This window comes from Schistocerca gregaria, chromosome 7 (genome assembly GCF_023897955.1).
Source record: "Schistocerca gregaria isolate iqSchGreg1 chromosome 7, iqSchGreg1.2, whole genome shotgun sequence".
Taxonomy (NCBI): Eukaryota; Metazoa; Arthropoda; class Insecta; order Orthoptera; family Acrididae; genus Schistocerca; species Schistocerca gregaria.
The window spans coordinates 475,096,330-475,110,053 of NC_064926.1; the positions used below are offsets into that span (position 1 = coordinate 475,096,330).

General features: G+C 42.5%; 1 protein-coding gene across 1 annotated transcript in view; it reads right to left on the reverse strand.

The window, feature by feature from the left end:
- Nucleotides 1-13,724, reverse strand: part of LOC126281269 (beta-1,3-galactosyltransferase 4-like) — a 257,169-nt gene that overhangs the window by 97,029 nt on the left and 146,416 nt on the right. The window lies entirely within an intron of this gene.

Consider the following 13,724-nt stretch of genomic DNA (forward strand, 5'->3'; position numbering starts at 1 on the left):
TCCTCTCTCTCCACCTGCTGTGAAGACCTTGACGAAGTTCGAATGAATGAGAGAACTGGGCGTCGACCGGGGAAGATGCCGACGACCGGTTGCACCACAGGTGGTCAATGAAATCGCTGTTGCTGTGGCAGATGACACTGCGCGCAATTCTCGATCGTCAGGCAGTGCGCGTGCTGTATCAATACAGTTGAATATCGCATGGTCCACTGTACGAAAGATGCTTCCAACCATTCTCAAATGGGATCCATACAATATCCATATCGTGCAGCAGCTTACACTGCAGGCCGCACCGTTGATATTCGCTATCCACATTCTCGCAAAGATTGAAGTTGACGAGCGCTGGCCCTGGACCATCCTTCGGAGAGACGAAGCTCATTTTTCTCTAATGAGTGACGTGAACACACAATTGCCGAGTTTGCGTATCTTCACCTCTAGTCACTGTGCAAGAAGTTCCTCTGTATGGTGAACGTGTCACTGTTTGGTGTGGCTTCACGGCTGCGTTCATCGTTGGTCCATACCTTTATGAAAAGACTGGCGCTCAAGGACCAAAGACGTGCAGTGTGACTGGCCAGCGTTACTGCGATATGCTTCGCCAGCACGTCATACCCGCCCTACAGGAGAGAGACGCATTGAACTCAACAGTTTTCATGCAAGATGGGGCCCCAACGCACTTCGCTCGTGAAGTTCGCCCGCTTCTCTGAAACACATCTGGAAACCATCGAATTATCAGCCGGCACGGTCACCTGATCACACTCCCTGTGATTTCTGGTTGTGGGGCTACCTGAAAGAGAGAATTTACCAGAACAACATTCACACATGTGCTGATCTGAGGCGCAGCGTACCAAGAGAGGTAGCTAGCATACCTACTGACATGCTTCGTTCTGCAGTGCAGAATGGAATCCTGCGCTTTCCGACTCTTCTGGACTCTGATGGGCGGCATTTAGAACTCGTTTTGTAGCAGTAATGGTACCGATATGTAATGGTATGATGTACCGTAGCAGCACATTGAATTTATTCTGCATTATTTCTCTTCCCCACGTCCTTTACGTTAATGTCATCAAGTTTGGTCCTATTACGGTAATTAATTTCCGTGTTATAACGTGTTAAATAGAGAAAGGTTCATTATAACCACGCGGTGTTTCTATAGCTTTTTACCCAATTACAACACCTTACTATGATGTTTGATATTATTAATGCTTTATATGTGATTTTTTTTCCTTTCAGAGGCTGTTCATCATGCAATGTTTTAGTCAGGAATTTGTCTACTTCTGTGAATCCACCGTGAGTAACGGTGGTGCAATGCGTTTCACCATCGTCGTTTGATTCCGCTCGGTAAACTGTGTGAATATTTTTTACCGCATGATCTACAGCAAGGAGGCATACTGCACATTTTGAGGGCCACATACGGATGCACGGAGAACTTAACTGACACTAATAGAAAGTGATTTTTGGGTATTCATTTAGACTGAAAGTAACAAAACTGTCCATATTCGAAGCTTCCTTGATAGAACGTAAATTACTAACGCCGTTGTAAGCAAACGTCTAAAGGTTGTGTCTAACTTCTGTTACAGACATTTGAACACAGAGGAAGTATATTAATCAATACTCTCACTTCACAGTTGTTCCCCTGACACGTGGGTCCTAGGTGACAAGCAGAAATCAAGTTTGTGTCGTCGACGGTCAATTCGGATCTCTTCAGAGACGTTTTTCTAGTGATGCAGCTTCACATTCGTCAGACATCCATTGTCATTAAAACAGCTTACACAGTCGATAAAGCGAGAAGACTTAATGTGTAAAGGTTGTATTCAGATTTCGCCAAAGCATTTCCTCAAGCAATTTTCACCTCCATGGAGTAAAACGAGAAAAAAGAACGCTTTGGTATCCACCACGAAGGAACTCGCAATCCACACCGCCGTCGCATCATACCACACGTGCAGAACCACTGAGCGAACGAAAAGGTGCTGGAAGCATCCCTCTCACATCGCACGTTTAGTCTCTGACCCAGATAACGCAGTGATAAACGTAAGTACATTTGTTACTTATGTAAAGAACGGAATACCTCGAGTCCATAAATAAAATTATTCTCGTCAGTGTCTCACCTTCCATGAAGATTATACAGCATAACTCATCGAGGTTGAAGGTGAACGTCAAGTGAATTTAGCAGGTCTACTCAGCGACGTACGCGGAAGGTATATGCACTCTGACAGTGTTGCCAAATATTTGCGGCGATGTCGTCAGTTCATAGGTATGCCTGAAGGATCTCTTGTACTTAGCGAAATGGTTCAAATGTCTCTGAGCACTATGGGACTCAACATCTATTGTCATCAGTCCCCTAGAACTTTAGAACTACTTAAATCTAACTAACCTAAGGACATCACACACACCCATGCCCGAGGCAGGATTCGAATCTGCGCCGTAGCGGTTGCGCGGTTCCAGACTGTAGCGCCTAGAACCGCTCGGCCACTACGGCCGGCGTAGCGAAATGCTTGAGCCTTCTCGTTTTATACGGACCCCCAAGGGGGGAGGCGCGAGCGCGTTTGGATTTATATTGCGTTTTCTCCTGATACTTTCTTACGTCAACTTTTATGCTATTTGTATATAAGTCAACAAATGACATTTAACCAGAATTCCTCATTTTCTAACATTTTCGGCATGTTAAGCAAGGTATTATGTAGTAATAAGGGAGAGATCTCAAAGCTAGTGATATTAGTTTCACTCATGCAGGATGCGACATGCAAAGTACTGAGGTATATAATTTTCCACCACAAATGAAATTTCTCGAAATACAAAGGAATAAAACACTTACTTGCATAATTTGTAACGAAAGCTCGTTTCAACGGAAGAGAAAGACACTGGAAATCAACCTTGTCACTCACGTCACGGAGCAGGAAGAAACCCACCCTTTTCACCCCAAAATCGACTGTCTGTGTGCACTCTTGTGTATATTGGCGGAATGGAAGCAAGGAGAAACGCAGTTAACTAATTATTTGATGCCACACAGTAAGCAGTTCATTTGAGATTTAGAAAAGAAGAAACTGGTAAATATGTTCATTAATACGGTAACTAACCTGTAAATGTGGACAATGTGCAATTCAGTGCCTTCGTACATTTTTCATCTGAAGAGATTATGTATATAACTTAAAGGACACAGTTTGCTCACAGCTTTCTTAATGCTCCGCCCCCTCTCCCCCTTCCCCGTTGTTTGGTCCGAAAATGATAAAAAGAATCTATATCCATGTCACAGATTGTTCTTTCGAATAGTTTTAGGTCTTTTTTCTGTGTAGCTGCTTGGTATTTAGAAAGTTGAACACTATACCTTCTCCCACGATATTGGATCAATATGGCTACGAGGCTTACTGCCATCTAAATCAAGTACAAGAAGTGAAACACACACTTTATTACCTGGAATTTAAATAATACTTTACATAGCTGTGCAAACAAGAACAAGAGAGAACTATAATTTACGCACTGCCATAGCTCATTCGAATAGCAGCACAACAGAATTATCAGTTTTCCATTTACTGTTGTTACTCCCCAACCAACAGCTCAATCAAGGGTAAACCATGGTTGCGGTCACAAATTCGTAGGTAGCTGTATCAGAGTCCGTCCATACTACATAGTCTATTGTTGAGTAATCAAGTGCGATGAGAATTTATCCGACGTTATGGAGTGTGATCAACACAAATTGTTGTAGAGTTCTGCCTGCGTCATCGGTTGTTTACTCTTATCGGGCTGTTTCTTTTGCCCTGAACATAAGACGCAGAACTAAATTTGTGTAGTCTGAGGCGAAACATCCAGACTTACATTCTTTCAGATTCACTGATCAAGTGCATTGGCATAAAATAGCCGTATGAAATTTCTTGCAACAATAATAATAGTAACAATAACTAACTAATAGTGATCGAATTTTATTGATTTACCGAGCTGGCCGCTGTGGCCGAGCGGTTCTAGACGCTTCAGCCCGGATCCGCATTGCTGCTACGGTCGCAGGTTCGATTGGATGTGTGTGATGTCAGTAGGTTTAAGAAGTTCTACGTCTAGGGGACTGATGACCTCAGATGTTAAATCCCATAGTACTTAGAGCCATTTCAACCATTTTATTGGCCGAGGATGATGTCGATTAAAAATAAAAAAGGCTGATCATTCAGTTGGCCCAATGTAAAGGTTTCCTTCTCATTTTGTTACTGAATTTTGTTTATGTTGTTGTCTACAGTCCAGATACTGGTTTGATGCAGCTCTTCATGCTACTCTATCCTGTGCAAGCTTCTTCATTTCCAAGTAACTACTGCACCCTGCATCCTTCTGAGTCTGCTTAGTGTATTCATCTCTTGGTCTCCCTTTACGATTTTTACCCTCCACGCTGCCCTTCAGTACTAAACTAGTGATCTCTTGATGCCTCAGGATATGTGCTACCAATCGATCCCTTCTTCTAGACAAGCTGTGCTACAAATCCCTCTTCTCCCCAATTCTATTCAGTACCTCAGTCTACCCATCTTATCTTCAGCATTCTTCTGTAGGACCACATTTCGAAAGCTTCTATTCTCTTATTGTCTGAACTACTTATCATCCGTGTTTCACATCACACTCCACACAAATATTTTCAGGAAAGACTTCCTGACACATCTATACTCTTTTTTTTTGTCATCAGTCTACTGACTGGTTTGATGCAGCCCACCACAAATTCCTTTCCTGTGCTAACCTCTTCATCTCAGAGTAGCACTTGCAACCTACGTCCTCAATTATTTGCTTGACGTATTCCAATCTCTGTCTTCCTCTACGGTTTTTGCCCTCTACAGTTCCCTCTAGTACCATGGAAGTCATTCCCTCATGTTTCAGCAGATGTCCTATCATCCTGTCCCTTCTCCTTATCAGTGTTTTCCACATATTCCTTTCCTCTCCGATTCTAGACGTTACCAAATTTCTCTTCTTCAGAAGCGCTTTCCTTGCCGTTGCCAGTCTACATTTTATATCCTCTCTACTTCGATCATCATCAGTTATATTGCTCGGCAAATAGCAAAGCTCATCTACTATATTAAGTGTGTGATTTCCTAATCTAATCCTCTCAGCATCACCTGATTTCATTAGACTAATTCCTTTATCCTCGTCGCGCTTTTGTTGATGTTCATCTTATATCCTCCTTTCAAGACACTGTCCATTCCGTTCAACTGCTCCTCTAGGTCCTTTGCTGTCTGACAAAATTAAGTCATCGGTAAACTTCAAGGTTTTTATTTCCTCTATACGGATCTTAATTCCTACTCCAATTTTTTTCTTTAGTTTCCTTTACTGCTTGTTCAATATACAGTTCTTTATATTTGCAAGTAAAGAAAAAACCGAGGCGATGTACATCGATAAATCTAGATCTGAACCAGCAACTACCCTTGCATTAGATTACGACAAAAGGATAGCGCCAAGGAGCTAACATGACGCAAACAAATTCAATTTCGAAACTTCCTGGCAGATTAAAACCGTGTGCCGCACCCAGACTCGAACTCGGGACCTTTGCCTATCGCAGGAAAGCGCTCTGGCGGAATTAAAGCTGTGAGGACGGGACGTGAGTCGTGCTTGGGTGGCTCAGCGGTAGAGCACTTGCCCGCGAAAGGCAAAGGTCCCAAGTTCTAGTCTCGGTCCGGCACATAGTTTTAATCTGCCAGGAAGTTTCATATCAGCGCACACTCCGCTGTAGAGTGAAAATTTCATTCTAAATTCAATCTCCATTACTCAGAAAAATACAGCGTTCCCAGAAGCTACCAGACAAAGTCTTCGCAGATAAACGAGTTTTTGGTACAGTGTATATATTATAATTCTGCCTCTTATGACAAAGCTTGTGTTACCATAAAGCAAGTAAATATACATTTTTAGGAGTCTGCTGCATCGTGTGGATCCCAATGACAGAAAACATTTTAAACATTATGACAGGCAGCATTTGCCTGTTTGCGTCAAACAGTTTACCTCGTCGTTTTGCGTTCAGGGTAACAGGAGTTGCCCAATAAGCAAAGATGACAACGAAAGGCCGGTGACGCAAGCAGAACTCTGCAACCTACGCAGAATATTACTCAACAGTTTAATATGCAGTATGGTCTCTGCGTCAGGTACAAATATCTTCGAGCTTGTGACCACAACCATAGTTTAACCTTGGAAAAGACTCTGGTTGCAGTGTAACAACTGTAATAATTGGTAGACGGAGTGTGTGCTGCCATTCGGATGGGTTATACCAGTGGATAAACTAAAGTTTCCTATTGCTTTTATGTACGCAGCTACGTAAACTGTTATTTAATTCTAGGCAATCAAGTGCGTGTTTCACTTGAGAAAGATTTCGAATGCAGTTCGTAAGCATTCTGGCGATCTTGATCTAATATCTCGTTCGGTGCACGCATGGTGTTCTGGCTTCGAGTATCACTTAACTTACGCTATCAGTTTCGAGCATTGCTAATTCTCAAGTGCGTTTGTAGTGACAGACGTGAACACTTCGTCATCGTTTCAAAAATCGCGTGCAATGCAGATTTCTGCACAAATATGAGTGGCACACGATTTTTTTAAATAACGACAAAGATATCTCCACATTTGTCCATATAGATGCATTTGAGAATGGGCAGTGCCCAAAACTAGTAGCGATAATAATAAATATTTGCAACACAAATAAATGTCGCCAGAATGCTTCGAAGTAACAGTAAGTGCCTGAATTTGAATTCTTTTCATTATTTAGAGTCCAAACAAAGGAGGCACGTTAAGAAAGCAATTAACAGACTATTAAGCTTCGTGTTAATGAACATATTTCACAGCTTATTTCCTTAATCCTGAAATGAACTGATTACTGCGTGGTTTCGAATAATTAGTTAACTGCGGTTCTTCTTTCTTCCATCCACACCAAATACTCAGTCAATTTCGAGGTGCAACGTGTTTGATGTCTTCCTGTTTCATAACATGTGGCAAGGTTGATTTCCAAATGCTTTTTACATAATTGAAATAAGGTTTCGTTGTAAGCTATCAATGTGTTTATTCGTTTTTTTTGTGAAAATACTAATCGTGACTGAAAATTATATACCTAAATATTTCACATGGCATATCCTCCATGAGCGAAACTACCGTTACCTTAGATATCTCAACGTTAGTATCATGTAACACCTGAATTAACAGCCCCTTCCACACTGGAAAGCTTAAAAAGTGAGAAATTATGGATTAAATGCAATTGAGTGACTTAAATATAGATAAAACAGTCCCTAAAATACTCCTCAATGGTACCCAAGTACCATACCAAAAAACAGTAAAAGACCTTGGAATAATCTTGGATGAACACCTAAACTGGGAAGAACAAACAGTCACAGCTTGCCGGAAATCGCTCTCCTCCCTACATGCAATCCAAAAATTTAGGAAAATATTTCCAACCCATGTTAAACAAAAATTAGTCCAAACACTAGTCTTGCCTAATCTTTACTACTGCGATGTAGTTCAACACGGCACAAATAGTGAAAATTCTAGATGCCTCGAGCTAGTGATGAATGCTTGCTTTAGATACGTGTGCAATATTCGGTTGTATGATCATATCTGTCCTTCATACTCCCAGCTAGGTTGGATACGCCCACATAAGCCACGCGATCTCCACACGATGTGCTTACTTCATCAATTTCTTAGCCACTGGTGCCCCCAATACTTATCTTCTCACATTAAACACCTATCATCATTCCACAATCGCAATACCACATCGGATAGGTCTAGCATCTTGGCTGTACCTTTACATAACACAAAATCTTTCTCCGTGTCATTCTCCATCTCAGCCATACGACTATGGAACGCACTCCCCTGTGATCTGCGTCTTATCCAGAACTACTCAACATTCAAGAGGGAACTCAAAACTTACATATTAGGGCGGTATAGCCACCATTGTTGTGCCCCTCCCATCTCTTTCTTTCTCCTCTCCATCACAGCTTCGAATTTTACCATTCTATTTATCTTCCTCTAACCTATCTACCTCTTATACATCTCTTTCACCCCATTCTATCGTCTTATGTCTCTGCTCGATGAGAATAACTCACAAGCTGCAAGAATATAACGAGAAAATTCCCAACTAACAATGGAACTGACATTCACAAAAGAAAAGTATGTTTACTTTCATATACATAGTCACTATTGTTATTATTATTCTTGATTGTTATAATTATTTTTTATTGTTGTAATTATCATTGTACTACTTTTATAATCTCTGTATTTTTCTTTAACATCAATACTGCATAATACGTTATATGTCCTGAATGTTATGTAGAAACTGTAACTCGTTCAATCTGAGTATGCCTGGTTAGGTGTAAGAGAGGGCCTGAAGGCCCTAATCTTGCCAGGTAAAATAAATGCATAAATAAATAAATAAATAAATAAATAAATAAAAGGCAAAGTTAGAACTATCAGGAGATAACAGTACAAGACGAACACGTCGAGAATTTCGCTAGGTAGCTTCTCCTAGAATAGCTAAAAGCTGGCAACATCGTCACAAATATTTGGCAACACTTCCAGAGTGTATATTCTTCCGCGTATGTCACTGAGCAGACCCGCTAACTTCAAGACGTAAGTCATAACTGTTTTTGTGTTTGACGTTGTGTTATCAGGGTCAACGACGGGTTATACAATATGAGAGCGCTCATGCTGGCCGCGCCTAATTAGCTCAATAGTTTGCACACGCGCTATGATGTGACGGGTGGTGTGGGTTGTGAGTTCAGATCGTGGTGTATACAAGGACACTAAGGTTTTTTCCACTTTACATTGTGGAGCTGAAAATTGCTGGAAGAAATTCTTTAACGAAATCTGAAGAAAACCATTATACATTCAACCTTCTCCCTCTTTCGAGATGTCCGTTTTGCGAATATGCTACGTAGAACCCACATGTCAAGGGGAACAGTTATAGAGTGAACATACTGATTAATACACACTGGAGACCCAAAGAAACTGGTACACGTTTGTAATATCGTGTAGGGCTCCCGAGAACACCAAGAAATGCTACAACACGACGTGGCATTGACTCGACTAATGCCTGAAGCAGTTGTGGAGGGAATTGACACCAAGAATCCTGTAGGGATGTCGATAAATCCGTAAGAGTACGAGGGGGTGGAGACTACTACTAACAGCACGTTGAAAGGTAACTAACATATCCTCAATAATGGTCGTGTCTTGGGAGTTTGGTAACCAGCGGAACTGCTCAAACTCAGAATAGCGTTCCTGGAGCCACTCTGTAGCAATTCTGGATCTGTGGGGTTTCGCATTGTCCTGTGGAATTGCCCAAGTCCGTCGGAATGAGCAATGGACACGAGTGGGTGCAGGTTATCATGCGGGATGCTCATCTACGTGTCGCCTGTCAGAGTCGTATCTAGATGTATCAGCGGTCTCGTATGACTCCAACTGCACACGCCCCATACCATTACAGACATTCCACGAGCTTGAACATTCCTCAACTGAGTGCAGGGTCCATGGATTCATGAGGTTGTCTCCATTCCCGTAGACGTCCATCCGCTCGATACAATTTGAAACGAGACTCGTCCGACCACACAACATGTTTCCAGTCATCACCAGTCCAATGGCGGTGTTGATGGGCCCAGGCGAGGCTTAAAGTTTAGTGTCGTGCAGTCGTAAAGCTTACACGAGTGGGCCTTCGGCTCCGAAAGCCCAAATCGATGACGTTTCGTTGAATGATTCTCACTCTGACACTTGTTGATACTCCAGCACTGAAATCTCCAGCAATTTGCGGAAGAGTTACAAAAAAATGTTCATAACTGGTAAGGTCATCAGTCCCCAAGCTTACACACTACTTAACCTTAATTATCCTAACGACAAACGCAGACACCCACACCCGAGGGAGGACTCTAACCTCCACGGGGACCAGCCGCACAGTCCATGACTGCAGCGCCCTAGACCGCTCGGCTAATCCCGCGCAGCGAAGAGTTGCAGGTCTGTCACGTTGAACGATTCTCTTCAGTCGTTGTTAGTCCTCATTCTTGCAGGATATTTTACCGGCCGCAGCGGTGTCGGAGATTTGATATTTTACCTGATTCCTGATGTTCACGGTACAAATGCGAAGTCATCGTACGGGAAAATCCCCACTTCATCGCTACATCGGAGATGCTGTGTCCCATCCCTCGTTCGCCGACTATAACACCACGTTCAAACTCACTTAAATCTTTATAACCTGCCATTGTAGCAGCAGTAACGGGTCTAACAACTGCGCCACACACTTGTCATCTTATATAGACGGTGCCGACCGCAGTAGCGTCTTCTGCCTGTTTATTTATCTTTGTATTTGAATACGCATGCCTATACCAGTTTCTTTGGCGCTTCAGTGTAGTTCCTCTGTGCTTAGTTTCTGTAGTTGTTTGTAATGTAGACGTTTGCTGACACTTGCGTTTGCTACTACCTTCCATTCTGGGTGGCTGGAATGTAGTCAGATTCTTTAGTTTCAGTCTAATTGAATAGTTTAAGTATCTATATATCTATAAGAGTTATTTCACAATAAGTCCACATGTGCAGTGTGCCTGCGTTACTACAGCTCATACACTGCATAGTGTTCGCTGAGTTAACCACATACATTTAACGTAAGAAATCAAACAGCGACAGTAAGACGTCATGCACCATCATTGCTCATTGTGGCTTCAAAGAAACAGACGAATTTCTGACGAAATAATTGCATGAAGAATCGCCTCTAAAAGGGAAAACTACGTACAAAGCATAGTAACATTAGACAACATAGTAGAGTATTATAATTAAATCACGAACTATAATAATAATTTTGTGCAATAGTCATGTCTTTTATACCAGTGTAACAGAAAAGGTATCATATTAAAGCAGGTTGTCTGCCTACGTTGGTACAGAGTGCGAAACGCTGATCTTAGACTGTTGTCTTGAGAATCACTCGACAACAGTGAACCATTTTATACTCTCCAAAGCGCCGAGCGATAGCAGGTGCCTTTGACATGGGGCGAGGCAGTGCAGCGCCGCCGCAGTAACCCCTGCCGGTAAGTAACGAATGCGTGCTGGACAGATCTGGTGCAAGTAGCGTTCGGAGGCAGATAGTCCGCAAAGCAACCTGTCGCAAAATTGTAACTGGGCGGAACTGTTATTAGCGATGTGTCAGAACTTGAAATACATTGCAGCTGCGTTATGATTTCACTCATGACATCAACTTTCAGATGTAGGCGTTGTAAAATTTTGAGCAGCAAACGGTCTCGATCGCGAGACCTCACATTGAGACTCAAAGCGCTTTACCGCTAAACCAAGGCCTCGGCCAGAACCAACACTTTCGAATTGGAGGCGAGACTTCCTCCAGGAAGTGCCGCAGCGTACAATAATGCCAGATAGTGCAGTAGCCGGACTTAAGAATATTTATCAATGTGGCCAGGTTACTTCTCCCAACTCGCGATCAGTACGGACTTACGCTATTAGACAGTCGGCCGCTGGCCAGGTTTTATGACAGAGTGTATATGTACAGACAGACAAACATATGATTGAAATTTCAGAAAATTTTGATGTTTTGTTCAGTAGAAAGAGCTTCACAAATTGAGCAAGTCAGTAATGCGATGGTTCTCCTCTGGCCCTTGTGCAGTTATTCGGCTTGACACTGATAGAGTTGTCGGATGTCCCCTGAGGGATATCGTGCTAAGTTCTGTCCAACTGGCCCGTTAGATCGTCAACATCCCGAGATAGTTGGAGGGCCCTGTCTGTAATGCTCCAATTGTTCTAGGTTGGGGAGAGATCCGGTGACCTAACTGGCCAAGGTAGATTTTGCAAGCATGAAGACAAGCAACAGAAACTCTCACCATGTGCAGGCGAGCACTATCTCGCTGAAATGTAAACCCGGGATAGCTTGCAATAAACATCGTCGACGCACCGCTGTGCCGTACGGGCACCCAAAATGACAACCAAAAAGATGCAAACATGAATCAGAATGACATCCCACTCTGGTTGCTGGGCCTTATGGAGGATAATAGTCAGTTGGTATCCCACCACTGCCTGGAGTGTCTCCAGAAACGTCTTCTCTGGTTGTCGGAGCTCAATTGAAACGGGACTCATCAGCGAAGACAGTTCTACTGCTGTCAATGAGATTCCAAGCCGAATGTGCCAGATATCACCTGCAAAGATGCTTGTTAGTGTACAAATGTCAATGGTAGTCGGAGCAAAGAGGTGCCGACAGCTTAGCCCGCTTTCTCTGAGCCGCCTATTAATGGTCCTTGTGGTCACTGAAGTACGAGCTGCATGTCGAATCGATGATAACGATGAATCCGCGGCTCGGAACGCCTCTCCGACGATTGCTCGGTCCTCACATTCTGTCGTCTCTGTAGGTCAGCTGCACCCCTCTTGACTTTGTGTTCGGCCACAGTTCACCGCCTTCTGCTAACACTAACAAGTTTGTTTGTATGGATAACCTTCGCAGCAAGCATATAAATAGTTGTTTTGTAAATAAAACTGCCTTTTCCTGTTTTCGAAATGTGGTGCTACAGAAAAATGCTGAAGATTAGATGGATATATCACATAGCTTATGAGGAGGTATAGATAAGAATTGGAGAGAAATTTGTGGCACAACTTGACTAGAAGAAGGGCTCGGTTGGTAGGGCATATTTTGAGGCATCAAGGGATCATCAGTTTAGTATTGGAGGACAGCGTGGAGGGTAAAAACCGTAGAGGGAGACCAAGAGGTGAATACACCAAGCAGATTCAGAAGGATGTAGGTTGCAGTAGGTACTGGGAGATGAAGAACCTTGCACGGGATAGAGTAGCATGGAGAGCTTCATCAAACCAGTCTCAGGACTGAAGACGACAACAACAACAGTTACTTTATTTATCCCATACGCGTTTCGCCTTCTCCTGTTCTAAGGCATTATCAGTGGGATCTATAACGATACAGTTTTGTTCGTTATAGGCTATCAAACAGTTCACTCCGCGATTTTTGTAAAAAAAAAATAATTACTTAGCATTTGCTGATGTGGGTTTCCTCACATCTGGTCTGGAGGTAGCACAACACTTATCACTACCATATAATCACGTCTTCGTGTTCTCGTCTTCCACCCACTGTTCATGTTTCTCATTCTTTGCCGGCCGGAGTGACCGAGCGGTTCTAGGCGCTACAGTCTGGAACAGAGCGACCGCTACGGTCGCAGGTTCGAATCTTGCATCTGACATGGATGTGTGTGATGCCCTTAGGTTTAAGTAGGTCTAAGTTCTAGGGGACTGATGACCTCAGCAGTTAAGTCCCACAGTGCTCAGAGCAATTTTTTTCTCATTCTTTTTTGTGGTGGACTATTGTTCTTTTGTAATTCGATACAACTATTTCGGAGTACACTGCTTTTTCACAGCGTAAATATTGCGTCTTCCATAACGTTTTTCCCTCTTCTTTGGTATGTTTACCTATTTGTTGCCAATCTAACGAAGTACATGTTCGTTACTAGCTGGTAGAGAGTAGCTGAAAACTTTGGTGACAGCTGTTTTGACTTTTCATTTCAATCTTCTGTGGAAGGTTTCATGGATGAGTGAATGTAAAGATGTTGGGTTCTATTATTATTACATTGGACAGTATTAATATATTAATACTTTTTGCGAACGTTATTCTATTATTTTATCTATTACTGTAAGTAATGAATTGCTTGGCATCTGTCCTTTGTCATTCAACAGGATTTTCCCCTCTACTTTGGTTTTATTTACTGGTAATTTTCTTGCATGGTCAGGAGGTGATTTTTATTGTTGATTCTAATTATTTT